The sequence below is a fragment of the Chrysemys picta genome, chromosome 16 (assembly GCF_011386835.1).
Source record: "Chrysemys picta bellii isolate R12L10 chromosome 16, ASM1138683v2, whole genome shotgun sequence".
In the NCBI taxonomy this organism is placed as follows: domain Eukaryota; kingdom Metazoa; phylum Chordata; order Testudines; family Emydidae; genus Chrysemys; species Chrysemys picta.
Genome location: NC_088806.1, coordinates 20,108,669 through 20,128,425, shown reverse-complemented (window position 1 = coordinate 20,128,425; position 19,757 = coordinate 20,108,669). Strand labels below are relative to the sequence as shown.

General features: G+C 44.1%; 1 protein-coding gene across 3 annotated transcripts in view; it reads left to right on the top strand.

Annotated features, from left to right (window-relative positions):
* Positions 1-2,564: 2,564 nt before the first annotated feature.
* ZBTB44 (zinc finger and BTB domain containing 44) overlaps positions 2,565-19,757 on the top strand; it is a 57,961-nt gene continuing 40,768 nt past the window's right edge. Inside the window, exon 1 of one of the 3 annotated variants that reach the window (XM_065569241.1) lies at positions 2,565-2,800. The gene's annotated coding sequence lies outside the window, so the exon portion shown is untranslated. Of the gene's footprint in view, positions 2,801-8,813; positions 19,199-19,757 lie in introns of those variants that run through there. The other 2 variants (XM_065569239.1, XM_065569240.1) reach the window with 2 other exon arrangements.

The window sequence follows — 19,757 nt, the reverse complement described above, 5'->3', positions numbered from 1 at the left end:
TTTGCTGGAGACCGGATATAGCAGGGGTAGGCAACCTATGGCACGCGTGCCAAAGGTGGCACACGAGCTGATTTTCAGTGGCACTCAGACTGCCCGGGTCCTGGCCACCGGTCCGGGGGGCTCTGCATTTTAATTTAATTTTAAATGAAGTTTCTTAAACATTTTTAAAACCTTATTTACTTTACAACAACAATAGTTTAGTTATATATTATAGATTTATAGAAAGAGACCTTCTAAAAACGTTAACAGGTATTACTGGCACCCGAAACCTTAAATTAGAGTGAATAAATGAAGACTTGGCACACCACTTCTGAAAGGTTGCCGACCCCTGGGATATAGGATCCTCTAAATTTTCCCCATTGTCTTTCAAGTGTGTGCTTGTTTTGCCAACAGCCCCCTATTAAGTTAGATCAATACATTCACATAGGAAAGCCTAATAATCCAATGCAACTATACAGTATCTTTGCCTCACTGACCAGGTCACCTATAGCATTCATAAATTATTATAGTATTCTTAGATTAGTACATAGCAGCTCCACATCTGCCACACCCCGATTTGCAAGGGTATAGGGGTGAGAGAAGAATCAGGCTCAACGTGTGCGGGCATGATCCTTAACTGTAGTTCCACGGAAATCAGATGAACTATGCCAGTTTACATCGGCTGATGCACTGGCCTGGCAATTTTTGCATCAGCATGTAGAGGCTGGTATAAAGTAGGTCTGATTATCAACTCATATCAGTGTAAATCAGGAATAATCCATGGCAGACAGGGCCTGATTCTTCACTGCCACACAATTTATGTCTCCATTTACACCTATGCAGAGTGGGTCTTTATTTAACGCTGCCAAATTGGCATGGGAAAGTTTTATTCCTGCTTTGCAGAGGTGTAAATGTCAACACAACATGCAAGGCAGTTTTGAATCAAACTCCCATTGTAGTTGCTGTACATTGGTGTAAAGCCAGAAGAAGTGAAAAACGAAGCAGGAAGAGCATTCCTGGAATCTACTTACTCTCACACTGCTTTGCAGCAAAGCTCACTAGTTTTGCTGGGAACCTATTCCAATTGCCCCAGTATTTTTAATACAGCACTGAGAGCTTGCTCCTGTTTTTTATCTTTAAAACAGTGAGCAGTGTGTCACTTTCCAGCAGATGACTTAGATTTTTTACTGCTGATTAATTCTTTTGGATTGTGGACTTTCACTCTGTTTCCTGCTGCAATTTAGTTTGAATTTATTACAAAAATGTGTAGCAAATGGCTGCACTACTCAAGTTAAATCAAGCCATGCTTACATTGGGTTAGCACTGACGTGGACCAAATTCTAGGGAGGAATTAACTGAAGATTTGACCTGGATGGATAAAATATGCAGCCACCCAGAGTGACTTTTGGGAGGTGGGGAATGGAAGCGTGCTGCCAGAAAATAATTCCACATGCAAGGAGCGAGGAAGGGTACTTCCTTAAATCCACAGTTGGAGAGGCCCCAGGGTGCTTCAGAGCATGACATGTGGCTAATCTGGTCAACCATTTATCTAATCTGCCACTGCCAAATTCTAAAAGACACTTCTCATTCTAAGCAGGGTTCGGTCATTTTCTATACTATCAGGAGCGGCTGAACACAGAATACATTTCCAAGGGAGAGATTGTGATCTGGCCCCTGGGTGAATACACATTGGTGTGAGAATGGGCAAGATTTCCCTCACTTGCTTTGTATGCCCTGAGCAGAGACAAGATGCCATTCCATTCTTCTGAGAACCCCGAGCACCACGTGAGGTGACAGTCTCCCCAAAAGGACAGGGCTATCCTAAGGAGCAGGTAGTGGCTGCACTTCCCAAGAGCTACCCTTGGCTTATCGCGGTGAACCACAATTGCCTTCAGAGCTGACCCTGGGGTGATGCAAATCCACACACTACTTCCTACATAAAAGGCATGTCATGTGAAATGATAGTCTCTTTTTCTCTCCTGCTCTTTGCACAGCAAGGCTGGGCTGACATTCCTTTAGCACCAAAAGGACTGGAAGTATCAGATGGTTCTGCTGCAGTTGGGCATAAAGGAGGAGGCACCTGGGAATGGCCATTTGAAGTGATGGGAGTGGCAGCTGGAAATGACAGTTAAGATTCAGGTTGGGAACTGTATCATATGGATTAGGCTGGGGACTGTGCATGCATCGGGTACCTGCCCCCAAACTGGAGACCGTGTATGCATCGGGCTGCAGTACCTGAACTAACTGGGGACCATGCACATCTGGCTGCACTGTGTCCTCCCTCATGAGCTTGAAGCGTGCATCGGGCGTGCACACATCGGGCTGCAGTTCTGCACTGGACTGTAGACCATGCATGCATCGGGGTGCAGTTCTGCACTGGACTGTAGACCATGCATGCATCAGGCTGCAGTACCTGCACTGGGCTGGGGACCGCGCGTGCATCGGGCTGCACTGTGTGCGCCTGCAGCAGGCTGAGGCCCTGGCACGCAGGGGGCTGAAGCATCCGGCCCGGGCACGCGCTGAGCGAGCCTCGCACTGCGCCTGCGCATGGCAGGCGGCCCCTCCTCCGCCCGCACGGCCGCGGCCGCGGTGCATTGTGGGACACAAACAAAGTGCCCGGCCAGGCTGGAGCGCGGAGCTCGAGCGCCTGGGCCCCGCGTGCCCCCCCCGCCCCGAGAGCCCGCGCGAGCCGCCCCCCCCGGGAGGAGGCAGCGGCGGCCCCCCGCCCGCCGCCGCCATGGCCCAGCAGGGGCCCCGGCGCGGCCCCAGATAGGGGCTCGGTCTGCCGCGCGGCCCGGGGCGCCGGGCCCAGCCACTGCAGGTAACGGGGCCGGGCCGGGGGTGGCGGGAGACAGCGAGAGCCGGGCCCGGCGTCTGCCTCGTCCCCGGGCAGCCACAGGCCGCCTCCGCCACCTGCCCCTCCCCCACTCCGGAGCCCCCTTCCTTAGAGACCCGCTTCCACGGGCACTAGCCCCCCCGAGAGCCCCCCGAGCTCTTACCCCCATGTGCCCCCTCCCCCGGGCACTAACCCCCCTGAGAGCCCCCCGAGCTCTTACCCCCATGTGCCCCTCATGTGCCCCCCTCCCCCGGGCACTAACCCCCCGAGAGCCCCCCGAGCTCTTACTCCCATGTGCCCCCCTCCCCCGGGCACTAGCCCCCCTGAGAGCCCCCTGAGCTCTTACTCCCATGTGCCCCCCTCCCCCGGGCACTAGCCCCCCCGAGAGCCCCCCTCCCCCGGGCACTAACCCCCGAGAGTCCTCCCCCCCAGCTCTTACTCCCATGTGCCCCCCGAGAGCCCCCCTCCCCCGGGCACTAACCCCCGAGAGCCCTCCTCCCCCCCCAGCTCTTACCCCCATGTACTCCCTGAGAGCCCTCCTCCCCCGGGCACTAACCCCCCGAGAGCCCCCCGAGCTCTTACCCCCCAGCTCTTACCCCCATGTACTCCCTGAGAGCCCTTCTCCCCTGGGCACTAACCCCCCGAGAGCCCCCCGAGCTCTTACCCCCATGCACTCTCCGAGAGCCCCCCCACCCGAGCTCTTACCCCCCATGTACTCCCCGAGAGTCCCCCTGCCCCGGGCACTAACACCCCTGAGAGCCCTCCCCTGAGCTCTTCTCCCCCGGGCACTAACCCCCGAGCTCTTACCCCATGTGCCCCCCGAGACTCCCCCCGGGTACTGAGCCTCCCCGAGCTCTTACACCCATGTGGCCCCCGAGAGCCCTCCTCCTCCTGGCACTAACCCCCAAGAGCCCCCCGAGCTCTTACCCCTCATGTATTCCCCGAGAGCCCCCCCTCCTACTTCCCCGGCACAAACCCCCCCTGAGAGCCCTTGAGCTCTTACCCCCCATGTACTCCCCGAGAGCCCCCCCTCCCGCTTCCCTGGCATGAACCCCCCCCACGAGAGCCCCCTGAGCTCTTACCCCCCATGTACTCCCTGAGAGCCCCCCGAGCTCTTACCCCCCATATGCACACCGAGACCCCCCTCCCACTCCCCATGGACACTAACCCTCCCCCCCCCCCCCCCGAGCTCTTACATGTACACACTGAGAGTTCCCCCTCCTACTCTCCTGGATACTAACCTCTCCCCCCGAGAGCCTACCCCCGAGATCTCCCCCACGCTCATCCGGGGACTAACCTACCGAGAGCCCCTCATAGCTCTTAATCCTCCTGTGTACCCCCTAAGAACCCCCCTCCTGCTCCCCTGGACACTAACCCCCCGCCGATAACTCACCCTGGACTCTTGCGCCCCTCTTCTCCCCCTCCCCCCGCTTCTCTGGGCACTGACCTCCTGAGAGCCTCCACTGAGCTCTTACCTCTCCCCATGTACCCCCAAGAGCACTCCCTGGGCACTAACCCCCCAAGAGAGCCTCCCGCTGCTCCCCTGGACACTAACCACCTGAGAGCCTCCCTGGGTTCTTATCTTCCATTCACCCCTGAGAACCCCCCCCCGCTCCCATGAACACTAACCCCCTGAGAGCCCCTCCAAACTCTTGCCCTCCACACACACACACCCCCCACTGGGCACTAACCCCCTGAAAGTCCCCTCCCCCGCTCCCCTGGACACTACCCCTGGAGAGCAGGCCCCAGGCTCTTAGTCCCCAATGCACCCCTGTGAGCGCTCCTTGCTCCTCCAGGCAGTAACTCTCCCCCCCCCTCCCCCTCCGAGGGGCCCCTATGCTCCCCCAAGAGTCCCTCCTGGGCACTAACCTCTCAAGAGCCCCCTGGGCTCTTCCCCCCCACCCCCCACACAACCCCAAGAACCACCTTCCCTCTCCCCTGGGGTTTCACCCCAGAGGACACCACATGTCTCCTGCCTCTACCCTAGAGGCTGTCCTATTTTACCTGTCCAAAACCTTGCCTGGCATTTATTATCCCAGTACAAATTCTCTAGTGATGCGCACCCCTTCCTTCCCCTCTCTCTACCCCTCTTCCAGGACACACCCTAGAAGTCCCCCTAAGTCTCCTCTCCCACAGCTTAGCAGCTCCTCCTCCCCATTCCCCCCACTCCCTCTTGACATCTACCCTTTCCCATAGCCCTTGAGGCCTCTCCATTTTCTCTCTTCCAAAGCCTGGTCTGGTCTCTCTGTGTCCCTTTCCTCCCCCCTTGCCCCCATGAGGCCTTCCTGTTCCCATCAGCCCTCCCCCTGGCATCTATCTATCCCACTCACCCTTTGGAAGTGATCCCGCTTCATCCTTCCCCAAGGGTGACCGCTTACTCCCCATCCCAGGGGGTTGCTCTCCAAAGCCATAGGGGCTGGCAGCTGTTCGGGGCAGCAACTTGGCATTACTTGCACCCTTGTGATGCCTCCTGTGGAGCCCTGCTAAGTGATGCACTGAGCACAGGTGCTCCTGGCCTGGCAGGGTATGCACACTCACAGGATAACCTGTCTGTTGGAGGGGGGAGGTGGGTGATGACACACTTCCCCTTTGCCTAGGGGTGTGAGTCCCACCCCCACCACAGGGCCAGGCACATAGAGATGTCTCCTAGGGTTGGCCCACCCACAGTTTTTGCACCAATTTAGCTATATCTGCTTAGAAAGCAACATAGTTAAATAAGTGATCCAATTATATCAGTGCAGGTGTTTTTATTGGTATAACTTGTTTTTGATATGAACACTTCTGTAGTGATATAACTATTCATAGTAGGGGGTTACAGTGATTTAATGATCTTTGTTTCTATTCCAGTACTTAAATTGGTGAAAAAACCTGTAGGTAGGTAATCCCTTACTAGAGGGATTTCCATTTCCGTGCTGATCTCCCCAAGTGGGAAATGCACAGAGGATCCCCTTTACACTAGGAGAATTGTTTCTTTGCATGTCGGTGATTTTCCCTAATTTGCTTCCTGAACCTGACACACATAGAGACTCAGTTTACAGGGGAAGGGAATGTCCCCTGTGTGAGATTTACAGATGCACTGGGGGAACAACCAATTAATACTTCTCTTTATTGTTGTCACATAAGCTGTAAATGAAAGAATTAGTGAAATGAACTCTATGCATCATTTGTTGCTGCAAGAGGTTGTATCACATGTTCTGCCTGGTTTTAAGGAGGGTAATTTTGTGGTATTCATAGTAAAATGTGTGCTAAAAGAAGGGTCCAGTCAGATGTTGGATATTTGCTAGATGGGTCAGAAAGAAATTTGACTCCCTTTCTACTGTGTATAGCATTGCACGAGTAGCCAAATCCATTGTAGGAATGTTTGCCGTCTTTGAAGCTTCAGGTATTGCCAGGGATAGACTATCTGATCCAGTATGACAAATCCGGTGAATATTTGGTTAAGGAGGTTTTTCTCTTTGGTATCTTTCTTCTCATGAGCAGTCTTTGCTGTATGATGTCTGCATTACGGGATTAATAATAGACATTGCTGCCATGTCTGGTCTTTTAATAGACTGTAGTTGATGAAAAGGAGGGCTTTGGGACCACCACCCCTCCCATACTGAGATTTTTGACATTGTGCAGTCCAGTACACCTTCTTTGCTGTAGGTGGTAAATCAGATCAATTCTGTACCAATCCACTTGAGTGTTCCAGTATATGTTCATTCAGTACTATACAACCTAGCTGCTAAGAAGTCTGCTAGGAAATAAAAATCAAATCTCTTAACTCGATAAAACTATAAAATGAAAAAATAGAAAACAGGAAAATAGTAATGTAAAGATATTGTATGTAAACCAAATAATTTAGTTTTGGGGTGTAAAAAAAAAAGCTGAGAGAATTTGAGTTCTAGGCTATAAAAATAAATGGTGTGCCTTTAACAAAGGATTTGACGAGAGAACTACTGGAATCTAAGGGATACTTGCAAGTCTCTGATGATGAAGAATCAGCTTTCTAAGTAATGGTGATGGATTCCATTTATGAGCCTTAATTATAATCATGAATTTGAATGACCAAAAATAAGCATCATTTTGTGAATGTCTGTCTCTGCCAAATCTTCTCTTTAGACAATCTAGATAGATCTTTCCTTTATTTCTTTTAAAGCATTGTAGCTTGTAGGCTGTCTTTGAAACCTATCAGGTGTGTAGCAAACCTTTTTCTGAAAAATGGTTTCTAGTATTCATTAGTGGCAATACATTTAGATGATTTTTGTTCGCTTTCCTGCTATACTAGAGTGCATAATATATTTGTTCTAAATACTTGTGACATCCCCTCATTCTGTTGACATACTTTATCTTATCCACTGCAAGAAAGTTATCCCAAATTATTCAGCCTGTGCAGACAGCCAGACTTAGAAACTCTGAATATTTTCATGCTTAAAGAGCGCACACATTTTTAAATGAAATGATGTAATTGAACAATGCTTTTACAATCTACATTACTTTAAATATTATGACATAAGTTGTGGAATTTGTCTTTTAAAGGGATACAACCTTAAAAAACACCTCTCTGAAAATGTTTTGTTATAAGGAACATGTAAAATTGCAAGGAAGAAAGTGTGTGGTTGGTATGCCTTACTTCTAATGTCACTACATATTAGTATTTCAACAATTATATTTGGAAATAATGAAATAACAGTTAACTTTTTAACAGTTAAAAGGGAATTGGTTTGTTTTAATATACTTGGGAATAAATATGAAAATGCAACCTCTGTGCACTTAGGCAGAGATTTTTAAAAATATTTAGGGGTTGCTGTGTTCAGTGTCACAAAACCTGATTGTTGGAATTTAGACACCTAAGTGCCTGAATCCCTTTTGAAACCGGCTTCTAAATCAGTTACGGGTTGTGATGCTGAGCACAGCAGTGCCTAAATACCTTTTAAAAATCTGGGCCTTGCTCCTGACTCAACTCCATGGGAGTCCACTGTCTTTAATTTGCATAGTAGTTAAAATTAGTACTCACAATGAACTCTCAGGAAGAAAACAAATGCTTAGTGCTGCTATGTCAAATGGGCATAAAAGTGGACCACTGAAAAACAATGGGTGGGATGATACATAAAAGTGTAGTAAAATAAAAATGGTTTTAACTAATACCACTATAGAAGAGAGGAAAAAGAATTCTAAAGCTTTAACAGCATTCCTTCTTCCAGCTTCCATTTAATCAAGTTACAGAGGAAGCCTCTTAAACTACATATTGTGTTTACAGGCAGGCTGTTTGTAACATGTATTAGAAAGAAAAGTCTGCTTAAGCTAAATCATGAGTTTTATTTAAATTTGAAGTTGGAAGAAATCAAATTCTGCAGATGAAATGTTAAAATACCTGTTCCATTGTTCACAGAAAACGGTTTCATTCATTTTATTCGAGAGGAATGAATAAAGGCAGGTTCTCTAAAGCAGAAACATCTTACTAAATGGATGTTTTTTCTCTGATCGCATATCTGTATTGACAGTGTAATTACTGAGTACAATGTCTTGCATGCAGAAGTGTGACTCCTGTTCGTTTGTATTAAGAGCAGTTTTAGTGGAAAGTTTGTGGAAGACTTTCAGGAGGAAAGACTTTCAGGCTGCTAAACTTGGCTGAAGATGGCACTTATGAAGTAGATGGCAGATTATCTATCTAGCACAGGGGTTCTCAAACTGTGGGTCGGGACTTCAAAGTGGGTGGCGATCCCATTTTAATGGGGTCGCCAAGGCTGGTGTTAGACTTGCTGGGGCCCAAGTCCAAGCCCCACTGCCCAAGGCTAAGGTTATATGACCCCCGTCCAGGACAGAAGCCCTTGGGCTTCAGCTTTGGTCCCTCCCACCTCCACCCAGGATGGCAGGGCTTGGGCAGGCTCGAGCTTTGGTCCCTCTTCCCCCTCCCCCCCCCTCCCCCCCCCCCCCCCCCCCGGATCGTGTAGTAATTTTTGTTGTCAGAAGAGGGTCACATAATTTTTGTTGTCAGAAGAGGGTCACAGTACAATGAAGTTTGAGAACCACTGATCTAGCATATTACATACCTGGATATTATATATAGAAATAGCTTTACAAGAAGATGGCTTAAAATGATTGGGGTTTTTGCCAGGAGCAAGTCTTTTGGGAAACATGCTCGATAGCATTTAGAAGTAATGTACCGCAGGGTACTGGAGCTCTCAGGAATGGTAATGGACTGTGTACAGGCTCTCCCCCCACCCCCCTCAGTTGCTGGTTTGAGTCCAGCCCATGTTAGTAATGACAGAAAGTTGTTAACATCTGATGACTTTTAAGTGTGGTTATTATTAAGGCTATGTTTTAGTCATGGGTATTTTTAGTAAGTCATGGACAGTTCATAGGCAGTAAACAAAAATTCATGGCCTGTGACCTGTCCATGACTTTTACTATGTACCCCTGATTAAAACCCTGGGTGGGGCGGAGCGCGGCTCAGGGGGGTACCTTGAGAGGGAGGGGGGTTGGCAGGGCTGGTGCAGACTCCCTACCCAGCTCCTGGGAAGCAGCGACCTCCAGCTCCTAGCTCAACTTGCTGCCTCCGCTCCGCCCCAAGCCCAGGTTCTGCAGCTCCTATTGGCTGGGAACTGCGGCCAATGGGAGCTGTGGGGGTGGTGCCTGCAGGTGGAGGCAGCACAGGGAGCTAGAAGCTGAGGGAGGGGAGTTCCTTTGGCCTTTCTGGGGCGCCACCTCCAGGTAAGCACTGCACCCCAACTCTGAGCCCCCCCAAACTCCTGTTGCTGGGGGGGGGGGGCGCGGCTTGAGACTGACCTAACAGCGACAGGTGCGACTGGCCTGGGGGCTGCTCGGGGGCTCCTGGGCCATCTGCATGGGCCACTGCAGAAGTCATGGAGGTCACGGAAAGTTGCGGAATCCGTGACTTCCATGACAAACATGGAGCCTAAGTTACTATATTTACATAGTCTCAGACTCTGCATAGCACTTCACAAAGATTTAGAAGAAAACAAGGGTCCCTGCAGTGATACAGAATCCAGCTTCTAATGCACAAGGTACCTATGTCACAATAAAAACACACTAATTGGCAAGTTTAGTGGCGGTGTTAGAGGCCAAGGACTGAATGGCCATGTGGAGACTCTGCTCTTACCCATAGAGAGAGTCCTTCCAGACTCGATCATACAAGGGAAAGAATGTGGGAAGCTTGCATTGCTTTTGCTCATCCTTTACGTATTCTGTGGATAAACAGAGTACTCTTCAGTTTCCAGGGCCAAGGACAGAGGTTTTGCTCAGGTAACTGGTTCATTAAGTAAAACAAAAAGAAACTCTTAAGGCTTGTCTACACTGGCACTTTACAGCCCTGCAACTTTCTCACTCAGGGGTGTGAAAAAACGCCCCCCGGAGCACTGCAAGTTTCAGCGCTGTAAAGCACCAGTGTAAACTGTGCACAGCGCTGGGAGCCACGCCCCTGGTGGAGTTGGTTTTTAGAGCCCTGGGAGAGCTCTCTCCCAGCACTGTGCCGTGACTACACAAGCCATAGTAAAGCACTGCCAGTGTAGACTAGCCCTTAATGGTAAGTGTGCTGAGACAGAGCTGTATTCTTTCCATGATTAAATTTGTTCAGGACTCTTTAAATCCACTTTCTTTTGAAAAAGTATCCGTATACTTGTTTATACAGTATATGTCTGGTACCTTGAGGAGTTGATCACACTCCATGCTGCCTGATCTATCTTTTGGACTGATGATTCCTGTTTGTCTTAAGTTTTTGCATGTGTGACTTGAACTCTCTCCCTCAGCCCCAGCACAAATATATTACATATAGTTTCTTGTTACTGCAGTTTTCTCTTTACCTTTTGCATTAATATGACTTGGATTATTGGGGGGGTGAAGTGGAGGGATACGTTTTGCTTCATAGCTCATTAAGAAACCCAATCATGGAGGTTCACACTGTATTTCATCAATCATAGTGTAACACTTTCCCAATAACCAGTTATGGAAGTTAGAGAAGGAAAGATAGCAATTGTTATAAAAGGAAATCTGTTTACAAGTAAACTTTATACATAGGACACATAAAAACCAGCAAACTCAAAACTATCCTACCTTGCTGTCTTGTATGAAGTTACAATTGTATATTCGTGTAAAATTATGGGATAGATTCTATCAGAGTTTTGGGTGACGGGAGTAAAGTCTCAGAGACAGAAATGGGGGATAATTCTTCAGTAGTGAAGTTCTGCTGTCCCAGGAAATTTAGGGAACCCGCCCAAGTAGCCAGGCACTCAGTTTTCTCAGAGGAAGTGAAGAAGGAACTGATTTTCAAAGTATAATCTCCACTTTTCTCTCCTAGAACTGGTGTTTGAATCTTATATTACCTTGTTTCAAAACCCAGAGGATGTGACTTTTCAAATAGGAGGCTCAGGTTGGTTTGGTTTGAATAATTGAGAATCTACTGAATTACATAGCTTCATGTTATTTGTTTTCTTAAGTGGGACAGAAGTTTTGTTCTGTGAATAGACATCTTTTTAAACTTAAACATGCATACACAAGCATGTTCAAGTTTTTTTATTTTCCCCCAGAGTTTAAATACCAGTGTTTGTATAAATCATTGTGAGCTGCAGTATAATTGTGTTTTGGCATGCAAATAAGCACATTAAGCATCCCACTTTGCTTTAGATTTCCTTTACACAGCATGTCCACAAATAGCTTTTTAAATTGGGGTGCAGTTTACCCAGACTACGTTTGTAAGGGTGAATATTTTTGTCACAAGTTTGAATTTGTATACTAGTTATACTTGCAGAGCTTCTAAAATTGACATTGATTGAAAAGCTATATTCAACTGTAGAAAATCACTTCCTTCAATTAGCTCTTTTAAAGCTTTTTTATTGCTTCACTAAGTGGCCACTGCCATGTGCCAGATGTCAGAGGTTTATATCATTATTCACAGTGGCTTGTAGTACCTTACAGGTTAAAAATACTATTTTGGTTTCCTTTTATTTTTTTGCTGCCTTCTATTTGCATATTGTTATTGCAGGACTTGTTTTCAATATCATCTTCAGGTACTGCTTCTGTTGGTGGGCTGGGAACTGTTAAGTATTTGTTATAAAGGGGTAGTATACGTGGAGGGGTTGGAGGTCACAAAGGTCAAACTTTGATCCTAACAACTCTAGTGTTGTAATTGTGTTTATGCCAGTGATCTAGGTGTGACTACAAGCTCTGGTCAAGTGTAGGTAGTCTCTTGGTCTATCCAAGGCCATGATCAAGTGTCTTGATGTTTTTGGTCTTTTGGCCTCGAGATGAAAACCTTGTCTTTGCTTCTGGGACCTTGAAGTGAAAAAATTCTTTGTGTTCAGATAATTGACATGCTTATATAGGATATAAGTTCTACATCTAGAAAAAAATCTGCAGGTTCATTTTACATGCTGGTCTTACGTGTGGTGCCTTTTAAAGGCACAATAATCAACTTAATTTGGTCCAAACATAAATGTTATAAATGTCAAGTTTTTTTTATCAAACCTAAGCCCAAATGTGAAACGGGCTTCACAGATTCATAAATAACAAAGACTAAATTATGTATTGTTTTTATTCATCTAAAGTGATGATAGTAACACAATTAAATTTGTTTACATGTTTACATTGGTAGTGTCTCTTTAAGCGCTTTCAGACCAAGTGAAACAATTCTGTTTTTAATTCACGTTCTGGTAGGTCAGCAACTACACTTGGCAGATTACTGTTGTCGTTGTGCAGGAATTGCAGCGCCATGAAGCTTTGCTAGTTATTTCCTGGAGTGTCAAGTGGTTCCTCTATATAGCAATTTTTCAAATGCTAATTGCAGATTATTTTACCACGTGAAAATAAAATTCATTATAAAACAAGGCTTGTAATCAATTACTGTTCAGATATTGTTAATGAGACATCATCTTAAAAATTGCACTACTTAAAAAATTGCTTGCCTACTATTCTAAATAGCATAAGTGAGATTACTGTGATGATGGAGTCTCCCATTGAGTTTGATGGGTGAGCTACAGTCACTTATTGTGAGTCCTGAGATGGGACCGAAGACCAACTTTGGACCTGCAGCTGCATCCACAAGTGCCAGAGGTGAAGACAATTGTAGATGAATGTGTGCAGCTTTTAGCTTTATGCCCTCTCTCCTTGGTTGCAGCAATCCACAAGCTCTCAGTCTTTCAGTCCAAGATGATAGAGGTGCTGCCATTGACTCTTGTCATGGGCTAAGAGCTCCAAGGTGTTGAGGTCAACATCACAAGACTGCAGGTTGACCTTGAGAGTGTATTTGTAATGTTTTCCTGGTCTGCCCCTAAAACAAGTTGCTGTCTTCAATTCTGCCTAGAAGATGGTCTTCGGTATTCCACTGTCAGACATACAGACCACGTGACCACACTATCTCAGCTGAGTTCTCACTATAAAAACTTCAATGTCTGGGAAGTTGCAGCACTCAAGCACCTCAGTGTTTGGAAATAAATATTGCCAGACACTGAGGTGTCCTCCTTATAACTGAAGGATTAAAGGAGAAAATATTTATTTGGTTTGTGTACCTATTTACTTGGATTACACAGACAGCTGTCAAATACAATTTTACTCTTCCACTCTATAGTATAGTAAATTTTCTTTGGCTACCTTTAGACAAGGAAACATTCTTAAACAGCGGTGTCAACAGGATTTAGCACGTTTATAAACGTTTTAGCTGGTTGTGGTCAAGTATGGGGAGAGGTTAAGAAAACATTCAAATATTTTTAAACAACTCATTTTTCTAGTCTAGATAAGGCCTTAATAAAAAAGATTGTAAAGCTCCCAACACTTGTTGACAGTGGATCGAATGAGACTGCCCATGAAAGGCCTGCTGGTCACAAGACCACTTACAGGCCATATCCCAGGATCCATTCTTTGTTTTGGCAGTACAACTTCTAAAAGGCAACAGGTTAAATCTGGGGCTGTTAAGCGATTAAAAAAATTAATTGCTCGGTTAAAAAAAATGTGAAATTTCTAAAAATAGCTACAGCACTCAACCCAAGATTTAAGAATCTGAAGAGCCTTCCAAAATCTGAGAGGGATGAGGTGTGGAACATGCTTTCAGAAATCTTAAAAGAGCAACACTCTGATGTGGAAACTACAGAACCCAAACCACCAAAAAATAAAATCAACCTTCTGCTGGTGGCATCTGACTCATGATGATGAAAATGAACATGCATCGGTCTACACTGCTTTGGATGGTTATCAAGCAGAACCTGTCATCAGCATGGACGCATGTCCCCCGGAATGGTGGTTGAATCATGAAGGGACATATGAATCTTTAGTGCATCTGGCATGTAAATATCTTGCGACACTAGCTACAACAGTGCCATGCAAATGCCTGTTCTCACTTTTAGGTGACATTGTAAACAAGAAGCAGGCAGCATTATCTTCTGCAAATGTAAACAAACTTGTTTGAGTGATTGGCTGAACAAGAGGTAGGATTGATTGGACTTGTAGGCTCTAAAGTTTTACATTGTTTTATTTTTGAATGCAGGATATTTTTGTACATAATTCTACATTTGTAAGTTCAAGTTTCATGATAAAGAGATTGCACTAGAGTACTTTTATGAGGTGAATTGAAAAATACTATTTTATCATTTTTACAGTGCAAAAATTTGTAATAAAAAATATAAAGTGAGCACTGTACAGTTTGTATTGTGTTGTAACTGAAATAGATATATTTGAAAATGTAGAAAAACATCCAAAATATTTAATAAATTTCAGTTGGTATTCTATTGTTCAACAGTGTGATTAATCACGATTAATTTTTTAATGGCAATTACTTTTTAGTTAATTGCGTGAGTTAACTGTGATTAATTGACAGCCCCAGTTAAATATAAAGGTTGTCTTTCAAGTAATGCTTGATAAGATTCTACTCTCTGAAAGCACTGATCTCAAATAACTCTGCCAGAATTTCAAGAAAGTTGTGGTTAGATATAAAAATGCATAATTTACAAAAACAGTGACATCAGAAAGATGGGAATTTCTTGGGGGATTTTCTTGCATATAATTTAGGTTATGGTAGAAGACAGTATATTCGACTTGATGAAAAGACAGGTGCTTTTTTCTCATTTGTCAAAAGATGAGTGAGAACAGTTACTGTGTTTAAACCCTCATTAGAAAACATGTATTAGAAGCTCATCTTGGTGCACCAAGATGTGACAATTCCACAATTTGAGCCTCTGTACTTAAATATTTGAAATGGATTAAGGAAAATGATGACCCTCTTTCTTTTCCACATTCTAAATGTTACACCATAATTAAATGGAAAACATGGAAATTACTGTGATTAACTATAATTAATTAGTGTAAAACTAAAATAACGCTTACTAAGCTGTATTAACTCAATTAAAGAAAAAACCTGCAGTATTAAAGTATTGGAAATAAGTTTGCAAAGGAAGTAGAAATCAAAGCAATATTGCATGTTTTATAAAACCAAGGCAGATACTGGGTATCCAGCTGTTATGAAAAAATGCGTATCTTACAGAAAATCAGTATCTTAAGACTAGATGATAGTTCCCACCAGAATTCCTGTAGAACTCACCCATGCCTGAAAATGTGGTAGGTAATAGAGAGTTCTGATAGAATTTGATGGACTATTCAAAAGATGTTGCCCAGATGTTTGTACCTTCCAGTCTGGTTCTGCTGTTCAAGTCACGTAATAACATGAACAAGGTGCAAACTCACCACCACCTGTTTAATCTCAGTGAGTGAACTTCAAAGCCTAACATGGATCACTGAAGTGTTATTAGAAGTGACCTTGCATAGAAGAGAAGTCTGTCTTTGTTTTTTTGGAAGGGGGTGCGTGTGGAGGAGAGAAAGATGAAGGGGATTGTTGCTTTGTGATGTATAAAGAATTAATTGTTTAAAAAACAAAAACTTTTGAATATCAGGTGTGGTCTTCCAGCAAAACCAGCGAAGTCTAAGGCCTGGTCATACTACAGCTTACGTCGACCTAACTGTAAGCATCTACACCAGAGGTTCCCAAACTGGGGTTTGTGACCCCCTGGGGGTTCACAAAATGTTACAGGTGGTTCTCGGGGGAAAAAAATCCCTAATGATGGACAGAGCTGTCCCTAGGGATCCCAGTCAGCACGGGGCCAGCAGCCCGGAGCCCCTGGACTTCCAAGAGCTAAGCAGACCAAAAACAAGCACATCTATCACATTGAGGAGATTTAAACTTCAAGACTCCTTATAAGAAATGGAAAGGGAAGTGGATATTTTTTGCTGTTTTAAAAATTAAATAGGCAGCTAGTATTGTTTTTAAAATTATTATGAAGAACAAGTTTAAGCTTTGTTGTAATGTGTGTTGTTTGCCCGGACTGCTCAAGACCTGAATGCTTGTGTAGGAGGAACTCTTTGAGTTGGCTTCTTAAATACCTTCATGCTGTTTCACATCTGGTACTCTTTGATGAAACATAGGAGCCTTGTATTATAACAGGCTTATTGAAAGTGATACAAGCTATGAATGTGAGATCTTGGAAGAGTGTTGCCGTTTTCATAAAGTAATTAAAGTACTGTAATGATTATTAATAAATAGTGTGTAATAAGCATGTCATCAAAACAAATTTTATATTTTCAAGATCACTGCTTTTATAATTTATACTCAAGTAAAGGAGAAAATCCCTGGAAATACTCATTTTTAGACGGGGGTTCACAAGACTTGAAATTTGAGTAAAAGGGGTTCACAGATTGTTAAAGTTTCGGAACCACTGATCTACACTAAAATGTTGCTGATGTAACTTGCCTACTACAACGAATTCATAACTCCACCTCCGCAAGAAGTGTAGTGTGTAGGTCAATGTAATTTGGTCGACTCAATGTCAGTGCAGATATTGTGTTGCTTACATCTACTGTTGCTGCCTTTCAGAAGCCGTCCCACAATGTCCCGCACTGACAGTCAAATTGGTGCAAGCGCTCCTGGTGAGGAACACACTGCTAACACAAAGAACATAGTGTGGACATGCAACAACGATTTAATTACTGTGGTGGCTGTACATTAATGTAACTTAGGTTGACTTAATTTTGTAGTGTAGACTTGCCCTAAAACTGCTTTCTCAATAAGCAGCTGAAGGCGTGGAGATATCAAAGTGCCTTTCTCCCAAAAAACAATCAGGAGTTCAAAATAGATGTTATTAAACACCTAACAATAACAAAAAACCCAAAACAGTGTGACACAGTCCCTTTCCCTTAGAGTGTTCCCAGATGAGACTATTTTAATCCAGAGTTAATTGATAGCAAACTCTGAGTGGCAAATATGTTTGTAAATGAGTATCCTGGACAAACATTTTTGAGTGTCCACACTGGGATTTACAAATGCGTTAGCTAATTCAAGTTAACTGGCTATCAGTTTACTTGAGTTTAAAAAGTTCTAGTCTAGACAAATCCTCAGTTGCTCAGGTTTCACTCTTGTCGTGCCATAATCTCAGTAGACTTGCATCATAAACAGGGACATCGTAATGTTAAAGAGTCAATTTTCTTTCAGACCCTTTATACATCATAAAGAAGCAAAAAAGGACAAATGTAACTTTTTTTCTTCTAAAAATATTGTGTATATAAATAGATCAGCGTAATGTTAAAGTCAACAGTTTTGATCTTGGGTGCTTAAATTTAGGTAACTAAATCCATTTAGGCATACATACTTGAAAATATTCCTTTTACATGAATATTAAACTGGCCAACGTGAGTATCCCGTGAGGTGTAGGGCATATATATTGTGCATGTTGAAAATAAATAGATCTATTAATCTACATAACTCTCAAATGAAAATTGAGAATGCTATACACACTGGGGGGTTTTATAAGAATGTTAACTTCTTAATTTTCCAACTAACTGTGCAACCTTAATGTTTTAAATAATGTGGCTTTTTTGCAATGAATTATTCTCTAACTGGGTACTAATGAGCTAAAATCTGGAGAACGTTTGCAGCGGAGTGGGTGGTTTGGGATAGCTGTGGTTTGGGTGTAATATTTTATATATCTCAGGAAATGTTTGGTTTTTTTAATATGAATGTGCACACGTTACTGCAAAGAAACACTAAAGATTTTCTTGAGCTAATTGATATTTTAAACCTCTTATTTTTAGATTTTAATAAATGAACTTGACTGCAGTGGAAAAATTTCCTTGCTGGCTTCTGGAATTTACCAGACTACTTGTAGTTTTGTGGTTTTACTGGGCACATAGATTCTTTCTTAATTTGGCCAAGATTCTTGCAGATTTACTTTATACCTAATCTAATTACTGGTCTTTGAAAGAGCCAGAAATTTTTCTATGTTTTTGAAATAATTGGGACTGTAGTCTGTCTTATTTTGGAGGATGAAATTAAAGTACCACTAGTGCCGCCAAGATTTCTGACAGGTCTAATACAAAATGAGACTGTCTTTAAATATTACTGATTCTTCTCCCCTTCATCCTAGCAGTTTTTCCTTGCGAATGGAGATAACAGCTAGTCTTCCTCAGAACAAAGTTTGAACCAACAGATTTGACAGCAGTGTTTGGCTGTCATTGCAACAGTTTGAAGCGCTTTAAACTGATTTTAATGACAGGAGCAGTGACAAGGTTTGCATGCCTAAAACGTGATCATCTTTGATACTTAGACCTTTCCGTAGACTAGAAGCTATAGTTGTATTTAACATCATGTGTTCCCTCTGGTATGATTCTAGCACAACCTGCATCCAACCCAAATTACTCAATTCTGTCTAGGTTCCGCTAGGTTCCACATACACTGGAGTTCCTGCTAGGGCTGACCATGACCAAGGCAATTCATGTCAGCTTTATTGTGTTACTGTGTTACTGTCCATGTGGATGGAGGCTAATGTCATGTTAAAACACACAAGTCAAATTGGTCTTCCATAACCCTTTGAACTACAGGAGTGATCTCTTTGGCTATGTAGCTAATCTTCATTGCTCAGGGGTCAGCAAGGCCAAAAACCACCTACTGGTTTAAATTTCCCCGAATGGCCACATGCATTCCAGCTGAAGACTGATTCCACAGCAACCAATTACTTTTGGCAACTGATCAGCAAACTGCTTCATGCTTCATCTGTAAATTAGTTATCTATCTGCTATAAAACTATAATGTTGGCAACTAGCTACCCACAATGCTTCTAGCATGTCAGCTGTGGGCATCTTAATTTTGGCTGTCTTCTGGGCCAAGGCACCAGCCGTGCAGAATTCCTTTAACAGAAATCACAAGGCTTACAATAAGATTTCAAGTCATCATGCCAAACTGGAAATTTCCCAGACCAGAATGAAAGCCATATCAAGGGGATGAAGGTGGCCTATAGGAAGACAAAGAACGTAAATCCAGGAATGTTACCAACGTTTTGTCCATTTCCTCATGAAATGAATTGAATTATGAGATTCTGCCCCAGTACAAGGCTGGTATACTTAATGGACAGCTTGGTAAGTTCCACTTATTTATTATACTATTATATTCCTTTACTTGGCTTCGGGTGGAAACATTGTGAGGTTTTGTGGAGGCAGCCATTATTGGCAGATACAGCTTCATTTGGGCACAAAATTTTCCATCCATCTCTGTGGCCTCCTCAGGTTCCAGCCCAGTTGCAATCTAATCTCCTGGTTGGACTCTGACCACCTCCTTCCCACCGATCTCACCCAGCCTCCCTACACCTTGATATCTCTGGCGGCACAGTTGCTGAGCAAGGAAAGAATGTCCACTCTACCCACCATTTTGCCTGCCAGTATGTGCCATGCCAACAGGCAGTCATAACCAATGGTAATCGGAAAATTTTCAAAAGTGAACTGCACACACAGTGCACTGAAGCTTAATTAGGAGGGTTTTATTGCTTTAAAACAATGTCACTTAGCCTTTTCCAGTGGTACCCCATTTTACCACAGGAACAGTTTTGAGATGCACCCCCTCTCATCTAGGCATAAAGAACAGGTGGGTGGTTGTGATGCCCCCACCCTAGTTTGAGAACCCATACTGTAACACAAGCAG